The sequence below is a fragment of the Nicotiana tabacum genome, chromosome 24, assembly GCF_000715075.1.
Source record: "Nicotiana tabacum cultivar K326 chromosome 24, ASM71507v2, whole genome shotgun sequence".
NCBI lineage: Eukaryota > Viridiplantae > Streptophyta > Magnoliopsida > Solanales > Solanaceae > Nicotiana > Nicotiana tabacum.
The window spans coordinates 58534094-58556828 of record NC_134103.1 but is presented as its reverse complement, the minus strand read 5'-3'; the positions used below and the strand labels follow the sequence as shown (position 1 = coordinate 58556828).

The 22735-nt window shown below is 39.0% G+C and overlaps 1 long non-coding RNA gene across 1 annotated transcript; it reads left to right on the top strand.

Annotated features, from left to right (window-relative positions):
- Positions 1-17294: 17294 nt before the first annotated feature.
- On the top strand, positions 17295-18456 carry LOC142178492 (uncharacterized). Its single transcript, XR_012706656.1, has 2 exons — positions 17295-17795; positions 17911-18456. It is a non-coding gene; the product is annotated as an uncharacterized LOC142178492 (long non-coding RNA).
- Positions 18457-22735: the final 4279 nt, after the last annotated feature.

Genomic DNA, 22735 nt, shown 5'->3' with positions numbered 1-22735 from the left:
TTAGATGTTTTTTAAGAAGTGCTAAAGTTGACTGATGAAAAAGTTGGGTTCTTGAGTGCTAAGGAGGTTCTTTTTCTTTTCAACATATTCTTTTGTAGTATCTCACATATCATCCAACTAATTCAAATTAGAGTTTCTCCTTCTCTCAAATGATTATTTTTTCTCTACTCAAGTTAATATTAAATCATACGTTCAAGAATCAAGACTACGTGAGTTGATTCTTTAGGAGGCCCGCAGTTCGCGGTATTTCATTCATCCGGGTGCCGCAAAGATGTATCAGGACCTGAGGCAACACTATTGGTGAAGAAGAATGAAGAAGGATATAGTGGAGTTTATAGCTCGGTGCTTGAACTGTCAGCAGGTGAAGTACGAGCATCAGAGACCTGACGGTTTGCTTCAGAGGCTTGAGATTCCTGTATGGAAATGGGAGTGTATCACCATGGACTTCGTTGTTGAACTCTCACGGACTTTGAAGAAATTTGATGCTATTTGGGTGATTGTGGACCGGTTGACTATGTCCGCGTACTTCATTCCAGTTGGGACAACCTATTCTTCGGATCAGTTGTCTGTGATCTATATTTGCAAAATTATTCGCCTTCACGGTGTGCCGGTGTCCATTATTTCAGATCGGGGCACGCAGTTTTGGAGAGCAGTGTAGCGAGAGTTAGGCACACGGGTTTAGTCGAGTACATCATTCCACCCTCAGATGGATGGATAGTTCGAACGTACCATTTATTGCTTATTCTATGTTCGTTTGTTATTATGTGACTTGCCAGGGTGGTTGGTTTGGTTTCGGAGATGTTTCAAAATGAATGGGGATACTTAGTCCCAAGGTTGAAAGCCTAAGTTGTAAGAGTTGACCGGATATTGATTTATTTATAGACGACTCCCGAATAAAATTTTAATGATTTCGATAGCTCAGTATGGTGATTTAGGACTTATGAGGGTGTCCAGATATCGATTTGGAGGTTCATAGGTGGTTTTGGCTTGAATTTGACGAAAGTTTGAACAGTTAAAGTTTGGAGAGTTGAGAAGTTGATTTTGTTGTTACCGGGATCGGATTTTGGTTCCAAATATTTGAATTGGTCCGTTGTGTCATTTATGACTTGTGTGCAAAATTTGAGGTCAATCATAGATGTTATGTGATGTGATATAAAGCCTCGACTAAGTTCGTATGATGTTTTAGGATGGGTTGGTATGTTTGGATGGGATCTTGGAGGCCTCGGGCGTGTTTCGAAGTAAAATCAGATTGAAATTTGGACTTGTGTAGATGCTGGTGTGATCAGTTCTGGTGCCACCGCACCTGCGTGAAGTTGGCCACAGGTGCGGAGCCGCAGAATCGGCCATGGTGTCACAGGTGCAATTCTGTGTGTGTTGGGCAGAGGTCGCGAGTGCGAGGGGTTTTCCGCATCTGCGAGCCCGCAGATGCGACGAGGTCTCTGCAGATGCAGATTTTTGTCGGAGGCTCAGGGGTCGCAAAAACGGAAGGCATCCACAGGTGAGCTCCCGCAGGAGCGAACCCGCATAAGTAGGGTTTGAACCGCAGAAGAGGCTGGTCGGGGAGTTTAATAAAAATACGCAGAAGCGGTGCCGTAGGTGCGGCTGGGGAGTCCGCAGAAACTGAACTGTTGGCAGAATACATAAAGATAAGGGTTAGAGTATTTTCTTCATTTTTGGGTTTTGCAAGCTCGGCTAGTGGCGATTTTTGAGAGGGGTTTCACTAGATTTCAAGAGGTAAGCAACTTTTGGTCATTTTTATTCATTAATATTAAATACCCATTGAATTTCTCACCTTATAATTATATACACAATCACATTCATCATTTGCATATCATATCTTAGTCTATGTTATTATTTATTGTTACATCACGTTATCATTGTTTGGACTGATTGGCATAAGATTTGTGAGTCTGAGAGATTGGATAGATTGATGAATGAGTTGGGGCTTGAGGGCCGGATTATGAGTGATATTTATGGGATCGGGCTGCACACCGAAGCATGTTTTAAAGATTCATTATGTGATCGGACTGCACATCGCAACATGTTTTATTGATTCATTCTGGGATCGAGCTGCACACCGCATCAGGTTTTATTGATTCATGATGGGATCGAGTTGCACGCCGCAGCAGGCCATGTTGGCTTATATTAGCGCTTGGGCAGGATCCGCCCCTCTAGAGTCTGACATACCAGTAGTGAGCGCAGGTACCGTACATTGCTGAGTGATTGAGAGTGATGAGTGGGGAGTGTGAGACAATGAAATTGAGTACTCTGAGAGTGTGAGCACATGAGTTTATCGCTGTGATGCATTACATGTGACATGCACATTTGACATGTAGACATAGAGATATAATATTCCTCATATCAGTTATACTTAGCGTAATCAGTGTTGAGCTTAAACTTTTAAACTTGAAAACATGTCTACATTTATGTACTTTATGAGAATTGATTATCGGATTTCATTGAGTTATTACTATCATTTACATGTTATATCTAATGTTATTATCTTGATTTCGACGGTACCTTTCTGAGCTCGTCACTGCTTTCAGCCCAAGGTTAGTCTTGTTACTCATTGAGTGCATTAGGTTGGTTGTACTCATACTACACTCTGCACTTCGTGTGCATATCTTGGTACATCTAGACCTGGTGGTTTCTATACTTGGGGCAGTATCTGCTTGGAGACTATTGAGGTAGCTGCTATGGTGTCTGCAGACCTTGACTCTCCTTCTTTTCAGTTTATTTAGCACTGTTCTATCTTTCCAAACAGTTGTATTAGAAGTTTTGACTGTGTTGACACTTAGTAGCTCATGTACTCGGTGACACCCTGATTTTGGGGGATTTTGTAGTTGAGTCATAGTTGTCTTATCAGTTATTTATGTGCTTTTTCACTGTTAAACTTATTACAACATGCTTTCATTTTAAAATGTGCAGTAATTTTGTGATTTTCGGCTTGCCTAGTTCTGTGATAGGCGCCATCACGACATGTTGAGGTTTGGGTCGTGACAATAAGGTGGTTTACATTAGAAACAAAGTGTCGGGAATAAAAAAGAGTCAACAGTGTCAGTATACTCATATGCATTACTCTATAGTTTCTGTGGATATTCATTCTAGAACTTTTATTAGATAATAATTCCAGAACTGAAGAAAATTCAGAATTGATTAAATTTCCTGTGTGTTGGAATATTCTCAAGAATTTAAAGAGTTTCAACCAAGACCTTAAAATATGTTTCAACAAAGAACAACAAAGTCTTTTGTAACTCAACTTAATGCATAATACAATTTAGTGTGGTGTTGATAGATGAAAGATTTGATTTTGTAACTCAATTTTTAGTAGTGTATTTCTAATTTTATTGAACAAATTTCATTTTCCTTCTTTTACCGTCAATTGTTTTTATTTTTTTAATAGATTGAAGAAGCATGTCCCATCAAATAATTCCTCCATTCGAGTTTATGTGAATGATGTTGGGCATATTTCGATATGTATTGATGTTACTTTATTTATGTTTTAATCGTTTTTTGATGCTATTTGATCCTTAAAATGCCCAACATGGTTTAATTATTGGTTTTATGACTAATTGGGTTGTGTGTGATGAATAAGGGTATTTGGAGTGCAAAAATATGAAGAAAAGGTGCTCTAGGTAGAGGAAGAAGGGTTGGATGCGTCGCATCCAATCTAGAGAGAAAAAATTAGATTTCGTGCACCCTTAGCAGTGAAGTCGGCCCATAGCATCCGCCATAGCATCCGCACCTGGGCAAAGCTGAGAAGGAGGAACAAAGGGTTGATGCGACACATCCACCATAGCATGCGAAGCTGAGAAGTGGAGGACGAGGTGGATGCGACGCATCCACCCCAACATCAATCCCTGTAGCCAAGTCGGATTAGGAATAGGAGAATTTTGGCCCACGACTTTTGTATGCAATATATAAGCCAAAAATGCCTCTTTTAGGGCATCTAACATACGAGGAAGAGAAAACAAGCCACGAAAAAGCTGGGGAACCACGGAATTCATCTTGAGTTCTTATTTTTCCTTCTTTTATTGATTATTATGCACTCTTGTGAATTATTTGATGATTGCATGAACATGAGTGGCTAAGAACCCTATTGTTCTAGGGTCATGGGTATACATGAATGTTGATGTTTGAAGTTTAATTTGACAAAGTTTATTTTATCATATTGGGTTGTTTATTTAATTCTGTTTTTAATTATTTTGTTGAGTAGCTAACAGTGAAATACTATCTACGAATCTAGAGTTGAACTCGAAAGTGGGAACTCTAGATTGCATATAGTAGAGTCTAGAGCAAAGTTTTAAACACGGGCATCGGGGAACAGATTCGCAATTGGGATAGACATATACCTAATTGCCTTGCTCGGTTGCAATACAGGAACTGTAAATACATGCTTATTAATATTAATTCCATAGACATATAGGTATTAAGTTAGCTTGAATAGGCGAGTAAGGGTTCGACAGATTCTTATGAGTAATATCAACCCTGTCAACCAACAATCCAGATAAATCAATTAGTTATTTTAAGCTAAGAATGCAACATGATTGTTAGATAACCCGTGACCCTGGAATATTATCTCCCATTGATTGTTATTTAAAACTATTTAAGTGTTGTGTTGATTTCTAGTATTTCATTACTTGATAGTCTTTAGGCAGTAAATTAGACAATTATCTATTTTATAAGAAATCGCTTGAATCGATAAGCTATTTGAGTTTGAATTAGTCAAAAGTTAATCATAAGTCTTCGTGGGAACGATACTTTATTCACTACTCTATTACTTGATGACCACGTATACTTGCGTGAGTGTGTTTGGTCTCAACAAGTTTTTGGCGCCGTTGCCGGGGACTTAGAAATTAGCTACTTGACTGAGTTAAGCTTTTATTACTTATTAGTTCAAGTTTTAATTTTCAGTTTGCCTTGTTTGTGTTTACGCAGGATCTTCTCTTGAATGCGGAGGAGTAGAAGTGCAAACAACCTCCTTCCTTTTGATCCAGAGATTGAACGAACACTTCATAGAGTGAGGAGGAAAGTCGAAGCTAGAACGAGAATAGAAAGAGAGTTGGACATCGTAGTTCAACCATAACCAATAGAGATGGCAGGTAATGAGGAGCATCCAATGATAGAAGCCGCAAGGCCCAATCTTGCTAATATGACTCAGGCTATCGTAAAGCCTGATATCACGGGGCATCTTGAACTCAAACAGTACATGGTACAGCTGATTCAGTCCACAGGGCAATATGTGGGTCTATCTCATGAAGACCCGCAGAAGCACATTCAGAACTTCTTGGAAATTACGGATACTTACAATTATCCGAACGTTTCCAAGGACTATGTCAGGCTGACACTATTTCCCTTTTCATTGTTGGGGGAAGCTAAGGAATGGTTGCAAAAGGAGCCTGCGAACTCAATCCACACTTGGGATGATTTAGCAAGGAAATTCCTAATCAAGTTTTTCCCTACTAAGAAGACAAAATCGCTGAGGAGCCAAATTCTTGGGTTCCAACAACGGGATGGCGAGACACTCCGTCAAGCTTGGGAAAGATACAAGAAGCTACTCAGAGACTGCCCACATCATTGTCAGACTGATGAGGTATTGGGTCACACTTTTGTTGATGGGCTAGACGAGGCATCAAAGATGAATCTTGATTCAGCTTGTGGGGGTAGTTGCATGGCAAGGCCGTATAGTGAAATACAACTCTTGCTAAATAACTTCACTGCTAATGACTATAATTGGCAAGGAGATGGGGACGCAAAAAGAGCAATTAAACAGAAGGCAGCCGGGGTGATTGAGCTTGATGACGTCTCAGCTATGAGAGCAGATATTGCAAAGCTGGCAAATTAGATGAACAGAATGACAATGCAACAAACACAACAGATGCAACATGTATAGCAAATGTCTATTTGCTGCGAACTATGTGGTAACAGTCATATGAGTGACATGTGCCTCACGAATCCTGAATCTATATACTATGTGGGGCAACAAAACAGAGGTCCGATGAATCAACATGCACAATATGGGAACACTTACAATCCAAATTGGAGGAATCATCCTAACTTCTCATGGGGCAGAAATTAATAGAATCAGAATCAGTATAGGCCTCAAGGAAATTTAAATCAGCCTCAGAAGCCACCCCAACAAACAGAAGAAAGTACGAATGACTTGCTAAAAAAGTTGTTACTTGACAATCAACATCTCAGGACCGATTTCAGAAATCTTGAGAGGCAAATGGGGCAGTTGGCAGCAAATCAAAATACTAGACCTACAGGCTCTCTTCCCAGTGATACAGAGAAGAACCCTCAAGTTAATGCATTTACACTCAGAAACGGGAGAGAACTAGAGGAAGTGCCAAAGAAGAGAAAGGACAAACCTATACCTGAGGGAGAGCTGACCCCTAAGGCAATACACGAGTCAAAGAAAAATGATGCAAGTTCAGAGCGAATGGAGGCTGCAAGGCCACCACCACCTTTCCCCCAGAGATTGCAGAAAAAGAATGACGATCGCATGTTTAACAAATTTCTCTCTCTGTTGAGTCAGGTTCAATTAAATATTCCATTAGTGGATGTACTTCGTGAAATTCTAAAGTATGCTAAGTACATAAAAGATATAGTGGCTCACAAGAGGAAATTGACTGAGTTCGAGACAGTTGCACTTACTGAGGAGTGCACTTCAAGGGTCTAAAACAAGCTTCCTCAAAAGCTTAAGGATCCTGGCAGCTTCACCATTCTAGTGCGAATCGGTAATAATGATGTGGGTCGTGCTCTTTATGATTTGGGTGCGAGCATAAATCTGACGCCATTGTCCTTGTTTAAGCAATTGGGTCTGGGAGCTCCAAGACCAACCACTGTGATGTTGCAATTAGCTGATAGGTCCATAGCCTACCCTGAAGGAGTGATTGAAGATGTGCTGCTGCAAATTGGGAAATTTATCTTCCCAGTTGACTTCATTATTCTAGATTTTGAGGCTGATGAACAAGTTCCAATCATATTGGGACGACCTCTCTTGGCTACTGGTGATGCAATAATTAAAGTGAGAGAAGGGAAAATGATTATGAGGGTGGACAACGAGGAAGCAGTTTTCAATGTCTACAAAGCAATCCAACTTCCCCGCCACTATGAGGAGCTCTCTATGATATCTGTTGTGGAGGTGGATGAGCAACTTCTTGACACGAGTGTATATCTAGATGACTCTCTAGAAAAAGCAATCATGTTGTTTGATAGCTTGATGATTGATGATGAGGTTGAGGAGATGATGCATATCCTAGATGCATCATGTGCTTACATGTAAGGAATACACCCATTTGAGCCCCTGAATAGGCCAAGTGGCCCCCCTCCAAAGCCGTCAATTGAAAAAGCTCCAAAATTGGAGCTTAAACCCCTACCCCTCACCTTCAATATGCTTATTTGGGTAGTTCTGACACTTTACCTGTTATTGTTTCTTCTCACTTGTCTAAATTGTAGGAAGAAAAGCTATTAAGGGTGCTACGTGAGCACAAGCGAGCAATTGGGTGGACAATGTCTGACATTAAAGGCATTAGTCCAGCTTTCTGCATGCATAAAATCCTCATGGAGGATGGACACAAGCCAAGTGTAGAGCAACAACGCCGACTAAATCCAATCATGAAAGAGGAGGTAAGAAAAGAAGTGATTAAGTGGCTTGATGCAGGTATTGTATTTCCAATCTCTGATAGCAAATGGGTAAGCCCCATTCAATGTGTGCCGAAGAAAGGGGGGATGACTGTAGTAGTTAATGAAAATAATGACTTAATTCCTACAAGAACTGTCATTGGATGGAGAATTTGCATAGATTATAGAAAATTGAACAATGCCACCCGGAAAGACCACTTTCCCCTCCCCTTTATTGACCAAATGCTTGATAGGTTAGCTGGCCAGGAATATTACTGTTTCCTGGATGGTTATTCGGGGTATAATCAGATTGCTATAGCCCCAGAGGACCAAGAGAAAACTACATTTACATGTCCTTATGGCACGTATGCGTTCAAGAGAATGCCCTTTGGTCTTTGTAATGCACTTGCGACTTTTCAAAGGTGTATGATGGCTATTTTTACTGACATGGTTGAAAGATTTGTAGAAGCATTCATGGATGATTTTTTTGTGTTTGGATGTTCTTTTGATGATTGTTTAATGAACCTTGATAAAGTGCTTGCTAGGTGTGAAGAGACGAACTTGGTGCTAAACTGGAAAAAATGCCATTTCATGGTACGTGAAGGTATAGTTTTGGGGCACAAGGTGTCCCAAAGTGGTTTGCAGGTGGACAAAGCGAAGGTGGAGGCGATTGAAAAATTGCCCCCACCGACATCCGTCAAAGGCATTCGCAGTTTCTTGGGCCATGCAGGTTTTTATCGTCGTTTCATTAAAGATTTTTCGAAAATTTCTTATCCTTTGTGCAGGCTTCTTGAGAAAGAAGTGCCCTTCAAGTTTGATGATGCCTGTCTGAGAGCATTTGAGGAGCTGAAGGAAAAGTTGGTGACTACACCAATTATCATTGGCCCAGATTGGGCGCAATCATTTGAGTTGATGTACGATGCAAGTGACATAGCAATCGGAGCTGTTTTTGGGGCAAAGGAGGGATAAAATCTTTCACCCCATTTATTCTGCAAGCAAAACTATGAATCCAGCTCAGATGAATTATACAGTTACTGAAAAGGAGTTGCTTGCAGTGGTGTGGGCGTTTGACAAGTTTAGATCCTATCTAGTGGGAACCAAAGTCATCATTTACACAGATCATTCAGCTATCAGATACTTGTTTGAAAAGAAAGACGCCAAGCCGAGGCTGATTCGTTGGGTCCTCCTCTTGCAAGAATTTGACTTAGAGATCCGAGATCGAAAAGGGACAGAAAATCAAGTGGCTGATCACTTGTCCAGATTAGAAAGTCGGAACCATGTAGCTGAAGGAGGGTCAATCAAAGAAACATTTCCTGATGAGCAGTTATTAGCAGTCACCTCAGGTGAAGCCCCATGGTATGCAGATTATGTGAATTTTATTGCAAGTGGGGTGACGCCACTAGAATTGACACCTGACAATAGAAGAAGATTCTTACATGATGTGAGACTCTACATGTGGGATGAGCCATTCTTATATAGGCAGTGCACAGATCAGTTGGTGCGAAGGTGTGTTCCTGAGGAAGAGATGAATGCTATACTGCATGATTGCCATGCTTCGCCTTATGGAGGTCATCACGGCGGGGATAGAACCGCCCAAAAAGTGCTACAATCAGGTTTCTATTGGACAAAATTGTTCAAGGATGCACATGCCTTAGTTAAAAATTGTGACAAATGCCAAAGAATAGGAACTATCACACGGAAGCACGAGATGCCCTTGCAAAATATTCTGGTAGTAGAGCTTTTTGATGTTTGGGGGATTGATTTCATGGGACCGTTCCCATATCCTATGGGCACAATTACATCTTAGTAGTGGTCGACTATGTTTCTAAGTGGGTGGAAGCCATTGTTCTTCCTACTAATGACGCAAAGGTAGTGGTAAGCTTTGTAAAGAAGCACATCTTCACACGTTTTGGGACTCCAAGAGTGTTGATAAGCGACGGGGAACTCACTTTTGTAACAATTTGCTGAATAATGTTCTTGCAAAGTATGGAGTTAAGCATAAGGTTTCCACGGCCTATCATCCCCAAATGAGTGGTCAAGTAGAAGTTTCCAACAGAGAGGTAAAGCAGATTTTGGAGAAAACTGTAAGTGGGAATAGAAAGGACTGGGCCGGAAAGTTGGATGATGCATTATGGGCATATCGCATTGCATTCAAGACCCCCATAGGTACTTCTCCGAACAGGTTGGTTTATGGGAAGGCGTGCCACTTGCCTGTTGAGCTTGAACACAAAGCCTACTGGGCGATTAAAAAGCTAAATATGGAGATGGACTTGGCCGGTGAGAAGAGATTGCTACAACTCAACGAGCTTGATGCATTTCAATTGCATGCGTATGAAGATGCCAAATTATATAAAGAAAAGACAAAGAGGTGGCATGATAAGCATATCCAACATCGTGAGTTTGAGCCAGGTCAAGAGGTTCTCTTGTTTAATTCGAGGCTAAAGCTTTTTCCCAGAAAGCTTAAATCTCGATGGTCGGGTCCGTTTGAAGTGGTTAGTGTGAAACCACATGGGGCGGTAGAATTACGTGATACGAGTTCCAATGCGACATTCTTGGTAAATGGCCAGAGAGTAAAACACTATTGGGGTGGTGACATTGCACGTCACAAGACCTCGATAGATTTGGTGGAGGCGTGAAGAACGTGTTGCGTCGTGCCGCGACGTTAAATCAGGCGCTTGTTGGGAGGCAACCCAGCTTTACTGATCTTGTATGTATTTATTTAAAAGAAAAAAAATATAAAAAGAAAAATGCGTCGCATCCACCAATTTCAGAGAAAACAAGGTGGATGCGTCGCATCCCCCTCAGCAAAAATTTTGACGGACCAATTGCTCAAGGCAGTGAAGTCTGCCTATCGCGTCCACATCGCGTCCAACCAATTTTTAGAGAAAGCAGTGGGGATGCGTTGTGTCCAAGCTCGCACGCACATGTAAGTGTTATATTTTAACACATCCTATGCCAAAACACAATTCAACATAAATTACATTCTGGCCAGACCCTCCCCTCTCGTCTCACTTGCGACCAAACACATATCCTCTCTTCTCTCGCGTACAGGTATGTATCTTCGCCCCCCATTTTTTTTCTTTTTCTTTACTCTCTTCACTCTCGTCTCTTTTCTCTCTCGCTGGTAGCAATAGAACCCCTGCCCCAAATTCCCCTAGGTTAAGTTTACCAATTTAAAGGTCACACATGTGATTCAAAAAGGTTGAGGTTTGGGGATGTCGTTCCTGTTGGTTGTAATGGTTGCGAGATGATAAACTATAATTCCCTTCATCTCGTTAATTTTGGGAGGGTATTCAAATTACCCCACTGATAGAAGAAACTAGGCACAATTGTTGCATATCACCTGTTCGACGAATTGCCCGAGAGGTAAATTTAGGCGCCGGTAAAGTCTGAGTAACCGAGCAACACTGATATATGCTAGTGAATAAGTATAGGGTCGTGTGTATTGATTGTCAGAATGTTTTTAGCCTATGAAAGATTGTCTAAGGGAATTGAACATCCGGCACATGCTAGACGTCTTGAATTGTAAAGTGTTACTCGATCTGAATTGTGTGAGCTATATGCGTAATGATATGTCGTGAGAATAAGTGTGGGGTCGAGTGAGCTGCTATGTGTAATTGAACATGGTTAGTGAGCGTTGCTCGGATAAACCTCATGTTGTGCATAATGATATCTATATCGCGAAGTGCTTATTTGTAAACTTGAAAAGAGTTATCCCTGCTGAAAGACTTGGGCTATACTTTCATACAGTCATAAATGACACGACTACGCAAATGATTGGAAGTGCTAGATGTTGCAACTGATTTATAGCTGAACTTCACTATTCTCTACGCTCATTGTTGATTTCTTCGCATTGCAGGTACTGAGGCTGGGAAATGGCAGCAACGAGCAAACAGTCCAAGCAACAAGACAAAGATAATAACAAGCAACCTCCCAAAAAGCCCACCGGAAAGGCAACAGGTGCTCCAAATCCACAGAAAAAAAAGGAAGCGGACTGACAAAGAAAAGGAACTGGAGCCTAGGAAGTTAATTGATGATTCAGAGAAAGAAGAGGAGGAACCATTAGTCAGGAGGACAGTGAAAAAGGGTATTACAACAACATCATTAAATCCACCAAGCAAAGGGATAGAGATAAGAGAACCTGTGACATACCAGAGAAAAGCCTCCAAAAAGAGTGATCCGACTGATAAAGGAAAGGAGAAGATTACTGCAGAATCTGAGTCCGAGTCCGATTCGGATAATGACCTTCTACATGTCTACATGAGTGATGAAGATGAGGGTGAACCAATAGACCGAGCTGCTTGGGAGAAGAACTTTGTTAATGAAAAGGCATTCCGAGCTTATAATAAGATACTGGGTTCAAAGAAGTACATTCCAGAAAAGCTGATCAACATCGGAACACTTAAGAAAAAGTACCCAGAGTTTCTAAAATCAATTCGAGAGGTGTAACAATGGAGACCTATCTTGAAGGGTCACGGCAAAGCCAACCTCACTATCGTCAGAGAGCTTTAAGTCAATTGGCGTCAGTCTAGGGGCAGCATTGTGAGAGTACGAGGGGTGGATATTAATGTCTCAGTTGAAGCTTTGAATAACTTCTTAGGGGTGACACGCACACTAACAGATAGGTTTGACTCCATATGCACAGCACCAGATTATGCACATATTCGGTCGGTCCTATGCCCTACCAGGAAGGATGCAAATTGGAAGCATGAGAGTATAGAGTACCATTCTCTGGCCAAGGAATTCATGAGTGCGTTAGCACGTATGGCTCTTAATTTCATATGTAACCGCCTGATGCCATGCCAACACAAAACTGATGTCCCTCGTCACCGCGCACTAGTATTGTATGATTTATTGGAGGGGATACCGCTCAACTTAGGAGCCATCATGCATGACCAAATGCAGCGCACCAGGATGAATTATAAGTGGAGGCTGTTCTTTGCAAATACCCTATCGTCTTTCTTGACAGAGATGGGAGTACTATGGGACAAGGAGAATGGCGACATTGAGGCTAAAGCTCCAGGACCATATGATGTTACTCATGTTCTAGAGCCGAACAAGGGAAGGTCTTCTAAGCTCACCATTCAACAGTTGTTTGAGCAGATGCAAGCAGATATGCAAGAGAACAGGGCTGAGTTGATAGCAACTCGTGTCGAGTTGAGTGCCACCAGGGATGAGTTGAGTCAGACTCGCGCGGATCTAAGCCGAGTTCAGACTGAGCAGGCCACGATGATGAGGGAGGTATCATTACTCCTCCGTGCTCTGGTTCAACATGCAGATATAGACATCTCACAACTACTTGCATCGTCTACTGCTGGACCATCCACTTCTGCTTCTTCTATAGTTCCCGAGGCCCCACACACCATGCCTGCTGAGGCCGATGTCCCACCTACTACAAACTCAGCTCCAGTTGGTGATGATAGGACTGTGACAGCACCCCATATGCGTGAGGATGCTATCGCCAGGCCAGAGGGGGTCTTAATGAATGCCTTGGATGTTGATGCTCTTCCACAGACTGCGGATGAGCATTCCACCTTGACTTGAGGGGAGTTTCTTCTCATCCTACTTTACACTGTTTGTGTGCATTGTGGGCAAAGAACGGTTTTAAATGTGGGGTGGGGGTTATCCTTATGCTTGTGGATGAATGTAATTAACTGTTACAATTTTTGTTGATTTTGATACTATTGAGGGCTGTAATATTCACTGGATTAATGGCCTGTAATAGTTAGTAAATGTCATCTATATGGGGTAACTCTCAGTTCATTGTTATGTAGTCATAGAAAATAAAGGACTTTTCCCGACGACGGACTACCTGGACAGTTCTCTCTAGGGATTAAGGTCCTTAGAAAAAACACAAAAAGATTTTTATTTGATTTTTGAAATTAGTGTTAGTATTAGAAGATTGACAGAAAACTAAAGAAAAGCAGAAAAGTAGTTAGTAAAATTTTTTTTAGGTAATAATAATCTCCTGTGATTTTTCTTTGTGCCTCGGTTCTTTTCCATGGGATGTATTTTGAACCAAGCAGTAATAGTTTTTTAAGAATATATTAGGAATTTAGGAAATAAAAGAAGGAAGAATGATGAACCTAAACACCCTTGACTTGTTTCATAGTAACATACTTATGCTTTGGTATGAGTAGTATCTCCCCTATATTGTGATGTTAATCTTGATGCCTTTATATATTAGATAGCATGTTTTGTGACGACTATTTCTCGTTTTCTTGACTCGTGTTCACTTTGCGCTTAATGCTTAATATCTTGTGGCTCGTGAATACTTGCATTGCTTGAGAGTCGGAATGTGGTCGTCCTTAGTAAAACATGTGCCATGTGTGGTGAGGTTTTTGTGTAGTCCATGTATTGTACTTGTGTCTAGAACTTGCCCGGTATGTGAGTTGAAGCGAAATTTGAGGTGATGCTCGGTCTGAAAAATAATTTTAGGCTTTCTTTGATCTTTTTGAGCTTATTGCTTATCACAAATAAAATCTATCCCTAGTTAACCATTTTGAGCCTATTGACTTTTATTTGGTACCCACATTACAAGCCTATACCCTTTTTATTCTTAATTGACATTGTTTTGATCCTTTTACCTCTTAAAGCACTTCAATTGATAGATGAGCGCTAAAAGAAGTAAGAAGGGACTAAGTGTGGGGTGAATTTTGAGTGGAAATAATGAAAGGAAGAAAGGTGCACTTGTTTTGTAAAATACTACAACACTAGAAAAAAAAAAGAGAAAGAAAAATATAGATGAATAAATTATTGTCTTGTTCTTGCTAGTGGGTATGAATTTAAGTAGTGCTTAAAGAAACAGAAAATATTATTGGGGGTGATATTATTTGTGAAATTGAAGTGGTGTTGAAGAATTTGTGCTTAAGTTATTTGACGATGTGTTAAAGTGCTTAGGAGGTTGAGTCACTATTCCTAGAATATATCCTACCCGTCCCTTAGCCCACATTACAACCATGAAAAAGTCCTAATTGATTTTAGATTGAGCGAGCTTACATTAGTAGAGATTTACATTAAGGGCAAGCCTATGGTACCAATTGCATGCATGTGACTTCTTTTATGAGAGAGCGATTTTCTTTGATATATGTGAGTCATTAAAATATATTTGATCATGAGATTCGAATGTGTGGATTGAACTCGCTCTCTTGTTCTTGTTGTGAGGGCACATGGTTTCACGAGGGATAGGTAACGTTATTAGACTTCTCTATGATGTTGGGTGTTCAAGCCATGAGTGCATTGTGACATTGAGTCGGTTTTTGGGGTTAGGATTATTGTGAGCATGTTGTCTTTGTTCGAATATTTTTGAAGAATGGCATAAGTAAAGGGAAGTGTATGTGATACATATTCTAGAGCCTAATTGTCGCAAATAACCATGGTCATAAGTGTAGTGTGCTTTGAATGATAAGAGCTTAATTTTGTTTCGTCTAATATAGTGATGGTTTGTTCGAGGACGAACAAAGGTTTAAGTGTGGGGTGGTAATGTTGGGAATATTTCGATATGTGTTGATGTTACTTTACCCATGTTTTAACCGCTTTTTGATGCTATTTGATCCTTAAAATGCCCAACATGGTTTAATTATTGGTTGTATGACTAATTGAGTTGTGTGTGATGAATTAGGGTATTTGGAGTGCAAAAATATGAAGAAAAGGTGCTCTAGGTAGAGGAAGAAGGGTTGGATGTGTCGCATCCAATTTAGAGAAAAAAAATCAGATTTCGTGCACCCTTAGCAGTGAAGTCGGCCCATAGCATCCGCCATAGCATCCGCACCTGGGCAAAGCTGAGAAGGAGGAACAAAGGGTGGATGCAACGCATCCACCATAGCATGCGAAGCTGAGAAGTGGAGGATGAGGTGGATGCGACGCATCCACCCCAGCATCAATCCCTATAGCCAAGTCGGATTAGGAATAGGAGAATATTGGCCCACGACTTTTGTACGCAATATATAAGCCAAAAATGCCTATTTTAGGGCATCTAACATACGGGGAAGAGAAAACAAGCCACGATAAAGCTGGGGAACCACGGAATTCATCTTGAGTTCTTATTTTTCCTTCTTTTATTGATTATTATGCACTCTTGTGAATTATTTGATGATTGCATAAACATGAGTGGCTAAGAACCCTATTGTTCTAGGGTCATGGGTATACATGAATGTTGATGTTTGAAGTTTAATTTAACAAAGTTGATTTTATCATATTGGGTTATTTATTTAATTCTGTTTTTAATTATTTTGCTGAGTAGCTAACAGTGAAATACTATATATGAATCTAGAGTTGAACTCGAAAGTGGGAACTCTAGATTGCATATAGAATTAAATAGAGTAAAGTCTTAAACCCGGGCATCGGGGAACAGATTCGCAATTGGGATAGACATATACCTAATTGCCTTGCTCGGTTGCAATACAGGAATTATAAATGCGTGTTTGTTAATCTTAATTCCATAGACATATAAGTATTAAGTTAGCTTGAATAGGCGAGTAAGGGTTCGACAGATTCTTATGAGTAATATCAACCCTGTCAACCAACAATCTAGATAAATCAATTAGTTATTTTAAGCTAAGAATGCAACATGATTGTTAGATAACCCGTGACCCTGGAATATTATCTCCCATTAATTGTTATTTAAAACTATTTAAGTGTTGTGTTGATTTCTAGTATTTTATTACTTGATAGTCTTTAGGTAGTAAATTAGACAATTAGCTATTTTATAAGAAATCACTTGAATCGATAAGCTATTTGAGTTTGAATTAGTCAAAAGTTAATCATAAGTTTTCGTGGGAACGATACTTTATTCACTACTCTATTACTTGATGACCACGTATACTTGCGTGAGTGTGTTTGGTCTCAACAAGTTTTTGCATTCCACTTCAGATAGACCTATAACTGCTACTAATTAGGAATTTTGTTTAAATAAAAAATCATATAAGTTGTTCAGGTTGTGGCCGTGTCCGACGACAAAGAAAACATATCTTCATAAAAGCATATCAAACAAAGCGACATCAATCAGTAGGAGAGCAATAATATGCTTCTAATGTAGCTACTCATCTATGATAATATGGTGCAGTGAACTTACAACGAAAAAGACTGAGTAGCTTCAATCCAGAATTCCGGATTGATATACGCACAAAGGAGAAAGAATTACTGATTTTAAAAGTATAAAACTGATTTCAAAAGACAGTGAAATTATGTTACTGAGAATCCACTGCAGAAGAGTTGGTGGGTTAGGAGTTAGAATGGTGGTGTGAGATCGTGGGAATGAAGCGCCAAATCTGTAGGAATTGATATTTTTTAGGTCAAAGATGCGCGATGAGTTATATTATGTGTTGGTTTCCGAATATAATTTCAAAATTACTGTTCCTTAAAACAATATAGATATTTCATTATTTTGAAATTTAAATTCAAAAATAAACTAATTTTACCTAACAACTAATTTTGTCATAAAATTGGCACATGACATTTTCTTCACGTGACACTTGGTAAATTTTCATTGCTGACTTCTTTTCTTTTGATAATAGATAGATGTGGCTCATGTATTTAAAGACAAAATGTAATTTTTGTTACTAAAAGTAAACAATTGACATATTTTGTGTTGTAACTAATAATTTTGTAGCTAAATATCGTATTTTTTGTATAAATTATACATAGTTATACAATATGCATACAGTGAGATTATTATATTGTGTATACTCAGTGGAAATGGTACGTAGTGGAAGTGAGGTGGCCGACAATACTTTTTTGCAGAGATGTATACATTGCTTTCTATTCATTTCTTTTTTTTTTGGCAGTTTGTTGGCTTTATTGTAGTGATAGAATGGTGGCTAAGTTGAATAAAGTGGATGGGGGATGAGTAATTGTCGTAAAGTAAATGTGAAAATAAATTTTCCAGCGTTGATGGAGGGAATAAAGTAATGATTGAGCTGTGGTGGCTATTGAATGTTCTCTGACTGAAAAAAGGGTATTGCTGGTAAAAATGATGAAGAAGGAAGGGATAAAAGGGATTTTGTTGCGTTTGAGATAAAGATCGACACCAGAAGATATATTTTTGGGACTACAGTATTTTAGGACCAACCGACTATAACTTGTGTTAGCCGGCCAGCCAAAAATGTAAAACTCTCTTTATTTTCAGGTTGACTTAAAATCATACATTGCATTTGGTCCACATGCGAAAGGTGAGGTTTGATAAGTGGTGATTTTACCAAACTTATTCTAGTATCTTTTATTTGGTTTTTGTATTTTTTATGTATAAAATAAGGCTATTTATTGTGTAAGATGCTATTATTTCAGGTGTGTTGAATATTAGTTGGTGTAAGAGTAAAAGAAGGTCGAATGTGCAAAGAGAGAAGACAAATGGAAGAAATGCACTCAGATATTGCACCCGCGATTCCGAATCCACGTCGGCAAACAATAACTATGGTCCTTTGATCCGCATTTGCCGTGTGTGAAATCATACTCCTCCACATCTGGGGAATAATTTCACGCACCTGCAATACCTTGACCAAGTCAGACTTCCGCACATGCAATGCAAAATTTTGTAGGAGCGGCTTCGAGCTTCTGTTCTAGACAGAATTGTTAATTCACATTTTCAGATCCCAAATCAAATAAGACTCGACCCAGCTTATTTTGGAAGGCTAGCAAAAAATACAAGTCTTGGAGCTAAATTTCTTACACCACACTAGGGATTGAAGATTTGAAAACCTTGAATGAGCAATTTCTCAAATTTTTACTCATTTCTTTAATTTCTTGTCATGTATTGAATATCTAAGCGTGTAATACTCTATTTCACTACTTGAGTCTTATTTATAAAAAAATTCATTATCAAAGTTTGGATTAGATCTCTTGTTATGCTTATGTATTGACTATTTTTTATTCTTAATAAAGTGAATTTATTATTTCTTTAATTATTCTTATTCTTTAATATTTCCAAGGAGATTAACTAACCATAGGACTTACTCATTTACTGTAACGACCCGACCGATCGTTTTGAGCTTTAACGTTCTATTCAGTAGTTCGAGATTTTGAGTGGCTTCATATTGTGTATTACGACTTGCGTGCAAGGTCGGAATTGATTTTCGGATATTTCGGGATGTATTTGGATGAGTGATTCTCACTTTAGAAGCTAAGTTGAAAATGTTCATCGATATTTGACTTTTATGAAAAAGATCCCGGAACGGTATTTTGATGACTCCGGTAGGTTCGTATATTGATTTTGGACTTGGGCGTATACCCGGAATCAAATTCGAAGATCCCTAGATTGATTTGTCTTGTTTTGCTGAAAGTTGGCAATTTAAAGGTTTAGAATTTTGAAAAGTTTGACCGTAGGCTGATTTTATAGCTCTCGGGATCAGATTTTGATTTTGGACTTTGAATAGGTCCGTTTTATTATTTGGAACTTGTCTACAAAGTTTGACGTCATTTCGAGTTGATTTGATAGGAATCAGACGCGCGGTTGTGTTTTTTGAAGTTTGTGAGTTTCGTGTTAATTTCATGTGTTTTGGAGGTCCGATTCATGGTTTCGGATGTTATTTTGATGATTTGATTGCGCGAGCGAGTTTATGTTATATTTTTATACTTGTGTTGAAGTATGGTTTAGAGACCGGGGGGCTCGGGTGAGTTTTTGACGCATTTCAGAGTGCCTAGAAGAGTTTTAGTTTTGCTGGTTTTGAACATGTGCTGGAGGTCTCGCAAATGCAATAATTTGTTTGCATTTACAACACTCGCATTTGCGAGGTGGGAGATCGCATTTGCGAGAATGGTTGGAGTCAAAATTCGCTTTTGCGATCAGGGCTTGGGCTAGGTTGAGTCGCATTTGCGATTAATTTGATCGCTTTTGCAATGTGTTCACCGTACGCATTTGCGAACAACTCGTCACATTTGCGACGTCACCAGGACTATGAGGGATTTCTTTTTTGTGATAATTCTTCACATTTTCGGGGTTCACATTTGCAACACATGTGACTGAACATAAAAGCTGAGGGACATGATTTTAGTCTGATTTACATATCTTTGAACCCTAGACTCGGCAGCAGGCAATTTTAAAGAGGGATTTTCATCTACAACTATTGGATAAGTGATTTTGATCAATTTCCAAATATTTTACATGATTATATATGAGATTTAACATCAAATTTGTGAGAATCCACGTGAAAATTTGAGAAACTTTGTCTATGTTTTGAAAAATAAAAATTTAGGATTTGAGAGTCGAATTGGACTCGGATTTTGAAATAAAATACATATATGGACTCGTGGGGTTAGGGGTAGTCGGAATCTACCCTCGGACCCTGGTTTTGATCGGGCGGGCTCGGGATTGACTTTTGAGGAGTTGTGCAAAGATCATAGCTTTAATTACTGGAATTGATTTCTCTTGCATTATTTGATGTTATTAGCTCGATTTTGGTTAGATTTGAGCCGAGCGGAGTTGAATTATAAAGGAAAAGCTATTTTTGAGTATTGATTGAAGACTTTTGAGGTAATTATCTTGCCTAACTTTGTGTAGGGGAACTACCCCGTAGGGATCGGTTTGTTTGCACTATTTGAACTACGTGAAAGACATTTACTCAAGATGTTAAATGTGTACACGACCTTATCTGTGGAAATTTGACCGTTTTAGGCTCTTATGTTTCTTATGCACTAAATTGAGGTTGCTCTATCATGTTATGTCTTCCATTGTTAAATTCACTCTTGTATGCCTTATTTGAAGTTGTTGATTCATGCCAAATATACTCATACATTCTTTAATTTGAGTTGTTGCATCTTTATTGTTATATGTTATCTCTATTATTGTTGAACTAATCTTGCTTGAAGTCATCATTAGTTGTTATGTCTTTCATTGTTGAGCTCATCCTCCCGTTTCATTGTATTGTTGAAATATTTGTGTTGATTTACTTGTCGTACCCTCGTGTTATTGTTGTTCTTACTGTACTTGGTGTTGTTGAGCTGTGGGCTATGTGTGGTTGTGGTATTGGAATTTTTGTTATGGAAACATTGTGGTATATGAGCACATATGGTGCGAGTTGTTATATTGTGTTGTTATATTTTTGGCACATGTGGGATTGTTTAGAGGATTGTCGGGGTGTTTGCACGTGAGTTGTCCGTGCTATTGTTATTATTCATATTTGCACATGCAACATGACAAGGCGGGCTATATATTTTTGGTTTGCGCATGTGGCGAGACAAGGTGGGATAATTATTATGTTTGTGTGGCGAGACAAGTCCAACATTTACTTTATTGTTGCGCACGCGGCGAGATAAGGGGTCTATGTCGAGGATGATTTGTGATGGCCTAGGGGCATTATCATTGATGATATTTGTGTGGTGGTGTGACTATCTTGTGTGAGTTATGCATATTACGGGTTTTGTTGTATTATTTCCAATGTGCCATTCGGTGTCTCCGATCTTACTTGTTGACTCGAGTTGTGATAGTACACTTCCACAAGAATACACCGTAATTTGTCACTTATATCAGTCCAGGAGTATGAACCTTTATGTTTATTGATCATTTACATGTATTTTTGTATGCATGCCTTCTGTGCGTGAGTTGTACTATTGGCACATGAGTTGTCCGTGCGGATATGAGATATTGTTACTATTAGAACGTGAGTTATCCGTGCAAATATGCAGTATTAATGGTATTGGGATGTCATCCGTACAGCACATGAGTTGTCCGTGCGGTTGTGATTGGTAATGTCGGCACGAGATGCCAAGTGATTAGGGTTCGTGATTTTTGACCCATGATTTGTGATTATAAGTTGTGGTACATCAGGGTAATTCTTGTATAAAACTTGTGTAAGAATGGTTGATTAATTGGTTTTCATATGTTTTTCTTACTTGGTTTCACTAGTACTTTAATTGTGTTCTCATTTCTTGAGGCGTTATCATATGTTTACCCCTTGTTGCTAATTGTTGCTTCTACTTTCCAATTGCTAGTGTTGTTTTGTTACTCTTTCCATGTTTAACCTTATATTGATGTCGTTCCTCTGTTAGCTTTATATCCATACATGCACAGGTTATTATGTCTAGTAGGTGTGCAGATCTAGGTACCTCAGAGCGTGATGGTCATTAGATAGTTGATCGTGTATTGCTGCGGAGACTTCAAAGTACACCTGCCATCACGTTCGTAGGCCTCAGAGTCACCTTTTGGAGTTTTACATTGCTAATGTTTACTTCTATTCCAAACAGTGATGTATTTGATATTCTTAGTTACTCTTAGAAAGACTTATAACTTGTAATACCAGTTTTGGGATATTGTACATCTATTGAGGGTTGTTGGATTTATATTTCAATTGTTGGTTCATGTTTAATAGTTGATTGGTTAAAATCTTTTATTAATTCAATAACTGTTAGGCTTACCTAGTCCTAGAGACTAGGTGCCATCACGACTCCTAAGGAGGGATTTTGGGTCGTGACATTTACTTTGATTTAAACTTAGAAAAGTCAAACTCCTGGTTGGAAAAGATTAATTAACAAGAATTTGAGGTATTAACCCTCATCTATAGATTCGGCATAGGAATAGGAACGAACTACTTTTAGCTAAATTCGGGTGTATGTAATGCTCCTAATTACTGTAGGAACATTTTGCTTAGTTGTCTTATTAGTCTCCGAGAGAAACTAATATTGAATTATTAATCGAGACTAATTAACATAAACCCGCCCTTATTTATAAAATTGTAAAATACATTTGATCGTTACTTGGGAGTAATGTGCCTTTTATCTATTCTTGTAGCCATAAATTATTTTACTTGATTTCTTGGTAGTTTACTTTTTCGCATTAGTTATAATTTTCTTAAAACTCTTGTCAAGTGCTTGCCTTGGCATACTAAGTGATAAATCTCTTACTTGCTTAAACTTTTACATATTGTTTTTTTGTGTTATTTGATCCCTACTCATAGTTGGGTTAATTATATAGAATATGACCATGTACATTATGTCTTTGAGGAGAGGATTTGATTGTTATTAATTTCGGCGCCGTTGGCCGGGAATAAATTGACATATTTGGGTTAGTTTAGGAAGTAAGGTTACTTGCTTTAGTCCAAACTTATAAATATTTGTGTAATTAATTTTTTTTGTTTATTTATTTTCTTAGTTTTTTTTTTTTGTAAATATCATCATATAA